Raw genomic sequence first — 9080 nt, 5'->3', positions numbered from 1 at the left:
CCTCCGGTTCTGTCTATCTTTTTTTTATTTAAAGATTTAAATCACAAAAAAATACTGCACTCGGAGGAAAATTCAAAACAAAAAGCTCGTAATCAAATGGCAAAAGCAAAAATTAAAACACATCAAACGAATGGACAACTGTACTTGGTACATGCATTTATCTAATGCAGAAAATAGTAGAATGAATCTGGTTTTAAAGCTAGCTACACGTCTCACTGATATGACAGTCGTATCAAATTCCATTATAATGACAACGCTGAGATTATACGAAGACGATTTAGACGCAAGACACACAATGTCCGTAAGCAATGGCAAAACGTGCTTCTCTTCATGATCAACTGTGACCCATCTATTGCATTTCCGATGTTATTGCTCTCAACCAAGTGTTCCGTGATCTTTTTGGCTTTCTCTCACCTTGTGGTGTTATGTGCAATACTGTCTATACAATATGATTGAATGGCATTTTAAATATATTGTCTTGCATCTTGATCGTCTTCGTATGATCTCCGTATTTTCTTTATCCCAAGGTATGTCGGTTATAAAAATTTAAATTATAAAGGGTGATCATTGTGATACTTGTGGTATTTTAATGTTAATATGTTAATACAATACGCCATCATAGAGAAAGCATTTGCACTTCTTTCATGTTAACAGTGAATATATATGGTCGCAATCCACTGAGCGTATGTTTCCGGTTAACACAAATTGTTCACAATCTTGTTAAGCATGTCAAACTGCGAATACCAATTTTGGTGATCAAATAGTGTCATTGTCTCATAAAACGAAATAATAAATGAACCAGTAGTTTTATAGTCAGTACGAAACATAATTCTGATGACTAAATTCTTATCATCTCCGTCTCAAGTAGGACTTAAGGTCATAACAAAATGCATCCACTACTGTATATCCTTTGTCGTAAAGTGTGGTTCCCCTGGCTGTAATCCATCTATTGTACTTCTGATGTTAATGTTCTTCTCTAAGTGTTGTGTTGGCTTCTGACCTTCTCTTTCCTTGCGGTGCCCGATCCGATGCAAAATCTTATGTTTACAATGTGGTTTTATGTCATCCTCTATACATGGCGTAGACAACGTTATCTTTTTTGTTTGGTCTATACTATTTTGAGTTGTTACCAAGTGCAACTGTCTTCTTCCAATATATTTTTTTTGATTTTTCTTGATTCAAAAATGCATATTCAAGATATTTGGATCCAGATTGATATGATATATTTTGTATATTGTAAAATCCTCTTTTATAATGATCGATGCGTGCTTTACCTGTATCGTCTCTATTGAAAATTGAGACAACCATTTGAACATAGTATACTTCAATTTAACACGGAACACAATATTATACCATTGTTCTTTTATTTAAAAAAACAATCTTTACCTTTCAAAACCAATAGGACATTTTGAGTTAATTGGGCTTAATTCATTTGTTTCAAAAATTACAAGATAAAAAGAAATATCAACATCTTTTATTAAATGTATCAAAGAAATAATACTCGTTGTCAATAGTGTAGGACAGATTGGAACATACCAAAATTATTGATTTAAAAAAAATTTCCGCACTTGTCGACGATTCGTGTATACATACGCCTGGGTAGAAAGTTACGGAACTATAGTCAGTCGCGCAATTAAAAATATGTATACATGTATACATTGAACATAAGAAAGAAACATACATTTTGTGTAAATTGTGGTAAACGTTTTGTAAATAGACTAATCCACGTATGCCAACAGTATGTAATCAACGAATTCGATAGACTATTGTATATCAAAAGAAGAAGAAAAAAAAGAAACAATTTGATTTAAATACAGGTCAATTTATAACTTGCTTTGGTTCATCGAAGTTAAGAACATAGTAAACTCACAGATTTATATATCAATTAGATTGTTCTCGAATAAAGGACGAAATTCGTCATCTTCACAATTGTTCCAACATTCATGTAAAATATATGCAACTGGACGTACACTAATAATCCCCAAGGGATGTGAATATTTTCTAGGAAAACTATTGAGTATCAATTTCGGGATTTATTTTCTTTCTTGATATTCAATGACAGCAATTTAAAGAATAAACTGCTTGTCGGATATTTGTCCGCTTTAGGGGTATTCTTGCAAGTTGAACAGACTTATAATAACATTCAAAAATAGGGAAAGATAACATTAAATTCGTTGTCTTTTAATTTTAAACATCATTGGTCAAATAGTTATTTAAATATATATATACGTTGGGAGTCGACGATAATTATAGTAGTCTCAGGTTTTAATAAGGACGTTCCCGATTATGAATAAAGGTTGACGTTTTTCACACTTGAACAGAATATCTATTCGTAATTTTGCGATTCCATTCCATGAAGATCCTGTCAACTTTTTAAACCTCTTAAGTACAAAAGTATTTTTTCTTTATTCGTACATATTATATTCCGCTTCGGTAGAGTTATCTTCAGACAGTTTCAGATATTAATTAATACATGGCTTTCAAAAGTCTAAATGTAAGTGTTCTTGTACATTTTTTCGCCTGATAAAGACAAATAAAAATGATTTAGTAATGCTATTTCTAATTTCCAAGTCCCCCTTTTTTATGAGACATAAATCAAGGACAAGACTTGTATATCATTTCATTCTGACATATGAATTAAGTTTCCCGTTTTTAACCGAAAATTCTGTATTTCTTAGTAAATTAACTTATTTGAATTCAAATAAATAATAGCACCAAATATATATAATTAAATAATTCCACGGCGACCAATTTTTGAATATGTATTTTTAATGTGTGTATTAAATGCTCCCACTGATCCGAATAGACAGCCACACCTGGTAAGGTGTGCCCTAGAGGCGTGGTTAAATACCGAAGTGCAAATAACAATTTACCTTTCAACAAGCCATCTACGAGTATTGCCACAGAACCGTGAATACACACATCGTATAAACCTAGTCATAAGAGTACACCAACATATTGTCTTTACAGATTATTGTACTTTAATTTGTTCACCTTATCAGTCCGAAAATGCATTTATTAAAAAATGTTTTATAACTTTTTGTGTTGTCTACAAAAATAATTCGAATATATACGTTGAACATAGATAATTTATCTCACGAATGAGTACAATTGAACGTCTGTGCGTTTTATCTTCTTATTATCGGATGGTTATTAGATAAAGCATAAGTCATCGGCGCGCTTACGATTACGTTAAAATATGATTAAAAACCAAGACTTTTAATGATTGTATTTTAAATCCCGGCATGCAAAAATTAGGAGAAAACGTCACGACCTACAGGAAGTAGATGATATTTTTTTCATTAATTATTGAATTTCTCCTTTATTACTGCACATATAGCGATACAACTTTGTGAATATATATATTATGTCATAATGAACATATTTAAACCATAAGTAAAAAATCGTGACTTTTTCCGTTAAATAGTGAGACAAATTCGCTAAGAATCTATTGTAATAGTTCAGCATTCCAAGATAAGCTTTCAGTTCTGTCACGTTTGTCGGACTTGGTGCTTTATCGATCGCCTCCACTTTACTCTCGACTGGATATATTCCGTGTTTGTTTATTTTAAATCCCAAATAAACAACTTCTTCGACCATGAACACACACTTCTGTTTCTTTAACCGAATTCCGATTCTCTTAAATCTAGACAATACCTCAGAAAGAGTATTAAAATGTTCCTCCCTTGTTTTACCCGTTATCAGTATATCATCTACTCGAACCAAAACATTGGCTATACCTTGAACAACATTTTCAAGTGTCATCTGGAAAATACCTGGGCTGGACGCTACACCATACGGAAGTCTATTGTATCTGAATAAACCCTTATGCGTGTTTATAGTTACATCCCTTTTACTGTCCTCATCAAGTTCAATTTGTTGATATGCTTGATTTAAATCCAATTTTGTATATTCTTGTCCTCCTCCAAGCGTTGCGTATAAATCCTCTGTTTTAGGAATCGGATAATTGTCCAACTTTGAAACGGCATTAACGGTTACCTTGTAGTCAACACAAATTCTAATAGATCTGTTCTATTTAACTACGGGTACTATCGGAGCGGCCCAGTCGGAAAATTCCACTTGCTGAATCTGACCCTCCTTCTCAAGACGTTCAAGTTCCTTCTCCACTTTATCCTTCAACGCATACGGCAAAGGTCGAGTCTTGAAATATTTTGGTACGCCACTCTTATCGACATAAATCTTGGCTTTCTTGCCTTTTACAGTTCCAAGTTCATCTTTGAAAACCTCCTTATTTGCTTCCAAGATCACATTTAAATCCCTCGATTGATTATCACTTACAACGACGGAGAAAATATCCTTCCAATCCAGTTGTTCAACCAGTCTCGGCCTAGTAAATTCGGACCTTTACGCTTCACTATCAGTAATGGTAATTTTGCACTTTCCTTCTTGTAGTTGACATTGACGATTGCACGTCCTATTACAGGAATCTGCTCTCCCATGTATGTTCAGAGTTTAGCACTTGTCGGTTCGATTCTGAATTTCGACTTGTATTCCTTGTAGGTATCCTCGCTCATGATAGAAACTGACGCTCCGGTATCTATGTCCATGGCTATTTCACATTCATTCACATTGATTTGCACTTTATATGCCTCATTAGATGTATTTCCAAAATGAAAAACTGAGTAAACTTCATTTTCACTTTCACTTTCGCATCACAATTGCACAATAACTTCATCTTAGAAGACAAAGCTATAAAATATACACCTATAAAACAATGTTTTGAACTATTCATTTATAATATTTATTTATGATAGAAGTTTCCATGTTAAAATTAGACCATTTTATTCAGTGACTCATACTATAGTAAGATATTATTTGTGTTAGAAATGATTGACAAAGGTATCAACTGACTGGATCTGGATGGTAAGTATAACTTTTTTATTTTACAGCACTCACCTCAAACTAACAACATTTCACTTGAGCAATCTGCTAAAATATTTTACCAGTTGATCAGTTAGTTGGAGTAGAAATCTGACTGCAATTTGGTAAACTGTTTTGGTCTTTGCAAGTGTGATATCCCAAAGGTCACTGGATAAGCACTGTAAAATGAAAATAAATGAAAATATCAGTATAAAAATGTTAAAAATTGAATGAGAATGTGAAGTCATATGTTATAGTACTAGGTATTGCTGTAACATTGGTTTTTATACATGTTTTATGAGGATAGTAATGCCCTTTTACATCAGGCATCAAACAGTCATTTTCGTCTACCTTTAGTGTCAAACTGGTTAAAATTTTACCGTGATTCGTTTAATTATCCTTATCTTGGTTCGTCAGGGGTCTCAAATAATTATTGTTTAGGTCATTTGGAAAAAAAATTACGTAATTTGTAACACATGTAATAATCAGTCGATGTTTGTATCGTTTAATAGTAATTAGTGTTCATTTTTTCGTCATACACCAAAAACTACTGTTAACGTCATTTGGCAAGATTTTTTACCATTATTCGTCATGAAGGTACCCCCATTACGACCCTCTTGAATGAAGGAATTTTTATAGTCAATCAATTTTTGGTTACAACACGTTAATCATGTTAATCATGTTTACAAACCTCAACACACATTATTAACATGCAATGACATGGTTAATTTCATTTGTAATACATTGGATATATTTTATTGATAATTATTTTGGGATGACTTATACCACATGTATACATATTGTTTTTACTTTAATTTTCACAGTAATTGTCCAATTAAAAGCTCTTTAAAGATTGACTGTTTAAAGAACGAGAAGTGAAGAGTAGATTTCATACATGACAAAATGACTGAACCTACAGAAGATAGACCACTAGAACGGACGATACCACCTGATTTACAGAGAGGGGTAGAAGACATACAGATAAAGGTACCAAGAACTACAGGTATACAAAATATATTTAATGTTATCTAATTAGTTAATCATGGTAAATTGAGCAAGTTGATGTAGGTCAAAATAAAAAAATAAAAATTACTGAACCAACAGAACCAGGGCCACTAAAAATGACAATACCACCTGATTTACAGTAACAAGTACAAATTAAGTAGAAGATGTACGGACAAAAGATACCAAGAACTACAGGTATTATCCTATTCAACAGGTTTTGTTTTATATATTCTCACTACAGAGAACGCATACTATTAGTAACAAATTAAAAAATAACAAATACATTGTACCAGTTAGATGTCGGCCGGGGTCACACAATCCTTGATTAACAATTTTAATAAATTAAATATTGTTTTTCACAATTTGTTATTATATTCCACTTTTCTTAATTGAATGGGGTTCTTTGATATGCTATAGCAAAGCATGTATTCAAATTTTTTATTGTTTGCATAGTTGGTCCAAATTAGGGTTCAGAACAGAACTTTGTTTGATTTCATTAGAAAACTAAATATTGGTGATCTTTCATTTGTGCAATCTAACATATTTTAAAATTTTGATTTTTATCGCGTTTTTTATACGTTCCTTAACGAGACGTTATAATGTATACCTTTGTCTGTCCATCTGTCCGTCCGTCCCTTTCTCATTCAATGTTTATACTGTACTTCCAGATAACTGCGCCTTCAGTTTGAAAGCTAGCAGGTTTTCATTTTATATATGCACTCACCATGCTCACTGCTAAAAATTGGCGTATTGTTTTACTCCTTTCTGTCCGTCTGTCCCCTGTCGGTCCGTTAACGCATCTGTCTCATTATGAGTTAATACAGGTACATATTCCAAATAACTCTTACTCGTCCTACAAATTGATGGCTATGAAGTGTTCACGTTGCTTGCTTTTTGTACATATACTGAGCAAAAAAAGTTTCAAATAGCAACAAAAATGTGAAATTTTATTTTATTACAAAATCATTGCAGCATATATATAATTTCAATAATAACAAAATGAAATTATGACAAGTCAGAAGCAACATGAATGTCTATCACTCACATTCATGAGGATTTTATTTTATGGAGCGTGGGAGGGTCAGAATGCAGACATGCAAATGACATGAGTATAGTGTTATTCAAAATAAATTTCTCAGCCATGCCCTATGTCATGTATGTGTACTAATGAAGGATTGGCAGGCACACCAGCAGCTGCCTTTGGGCAATGCATTACGTTTGTGGCCTGAAAAAAACTTGTCACGTGTTGACGTAAAGGAAAAGTAACACTCCTCCCTTGACAATAGTTTATTTTGGTCTACAAGCATGACAAGATATCGACCTATCCCGTGCAGTTGCAATTTGTTGATATCTGTTAATTAGTCTCTAAACTGCTGTCTTATGAACATTTAATCGAGCCACGATGTCAGCAACACTCTTCGGTCATCAACCATTCCAAGAGCTTTCTGATGGTAATTTTCGAGGAGGCCTGGTTGACACCCCATGCAATTGTTTGTTTTTGTGTATGTGGTTTTCTTACCAATGGTGTGTTTCTGAACGTTAGTGAAAAAGAAATTTTTAATATCGTTTTAAAAGTACAGATACAGACGGTAAAACATCAATTACATGTGCAAAGCTTAAATGGTGCGAAATCAATCACCAGGAAAAAAGAATGACTGTTTTAAATTACAGGTAAAACTAAGGATTATATCAATGATGTTTAAATAATGTTTCTCCAGAAAGAACCAACAAAATTTTATAAAAAAAGTGTTGATAAACTTCTTTGTCTCAGTATATATATCGAAGGTGTGCATGTGGTCAGGCTTTTGATTATTGCTTCTTTGGAAATTGTTGAAAATTGTAATTTTTTTCAGTATTCTTGTATACCAGATGTAAAGTGTTGTCTGTTTGTGATTTCTTAGGTTTTACAAGAAAAGAACGATGTATGAGTAGAAAAGTTTTTATATGAGAATTTGAAAGGAAGATAAAGATATTATTTGCGCTTAATGTTTTGTGGTCAAAAGTAAAATCACAAAAATACTAAACTCAGAGGAGGATCCAATTAGAAAGTCCATAATGATAATCACATGGCAAAATAAAATGACAAAACACATCAAAAATGAAGCGACAAGCAAGAACTGTCATATTCCTGACTTTTGTTACTGACATTTTCAAATGTAGAAAATGATTGAAAACCCTTGTTTTAAAGTGCTAAATCTCTCACTTTCATGACAGTCTCATCAGAACGTGAACATATTATTGTGATCTTAGAATGAATCAGGCTATAAATTTATGTTTTTTTATTGAGGTAAGCCTTCCAATTGATATTTTTATCATGTGTTTTTCTATGTTGTGATGTTATACTATTGTTTCAGAAAAAAGGGAGAACTTTTGGTACCATTAAAACATTTAATCCCCCTGAAAATGTTTGCACCTGTACTAAGTCTGAAATCTGATGTACAGTAGTTGTCGTTTGTTGATGTAATTTATACGTGTTTCTCATTTCTCGTTTGTTTTGTATAGCTAAGACCGTTGGTTATCCGTTTGGTTGGTTTTACACTAGTAATTTTGGGGCTTTTTATAGCTTGTTGTTCGGTGTGAGCCAAGGCTCCGTGTTGAAGGCCCTACATTGACCTATAATGGTTTACTTTATAAGTTGTTATTTAGATGGAGAGTTGTCTTGTTGGCACTCACACTACATCTTCCTACATGTATATATTCATTCTTAACAAGACCGACCCACTGAGCTGAATTTTTAATGTACTAGATCTCAAAGTAACAGTCTACAGAAGGACAAGTCTCCTATCACAGACACATCATGCTAGATCTCAAAGTAACAGTCTACAGAAGGACAAGTCTCCTATCACAGACACATCATGCTAGATCACAAAGTAATAGTCTACAGAAGGACAAGTCTCCTATCACAGACACATCATGCTAGATCTCTGAGTGGACAGGATAACAGTCTACAGAAGGACAAGTCTCCTATCACAGACACATCATGCTTGATCACAAAGTAATAGTCTACAGAAGGACAAGTCTCCTATCACAGACACATCATGCTAGATCACAAAGTAATAGTCTACAGAAGGACAAGTCTCCTATCACAGACAAATCATGCTAGATCTCAAAGTAACAGTCTACAGAAGGACAAGTCTCCTATCACAGACACATCATGCTAGATCTCTGAGTGGACAGGATAACAGTCTACAGAA

This window comes from Mytilus trossulus, chromosome 13, assembly GCF_036588685.1.
Source record: "Mytilus trossulus isolate FHL-02 chromosome 13, PNRI_Mtr1.1.1.hap1, whole genome shotgun sequence".
NCBI classification, from domain to species: domain Eukaryota; kingdom Metazoa; phylum Mollusca; class Bivalvia; order Mytilida; family Mytilidae; genus Mytilus; species Mytilus trossulus.
Note: the sequence above shows the minus strand (reverse complement) of the source record.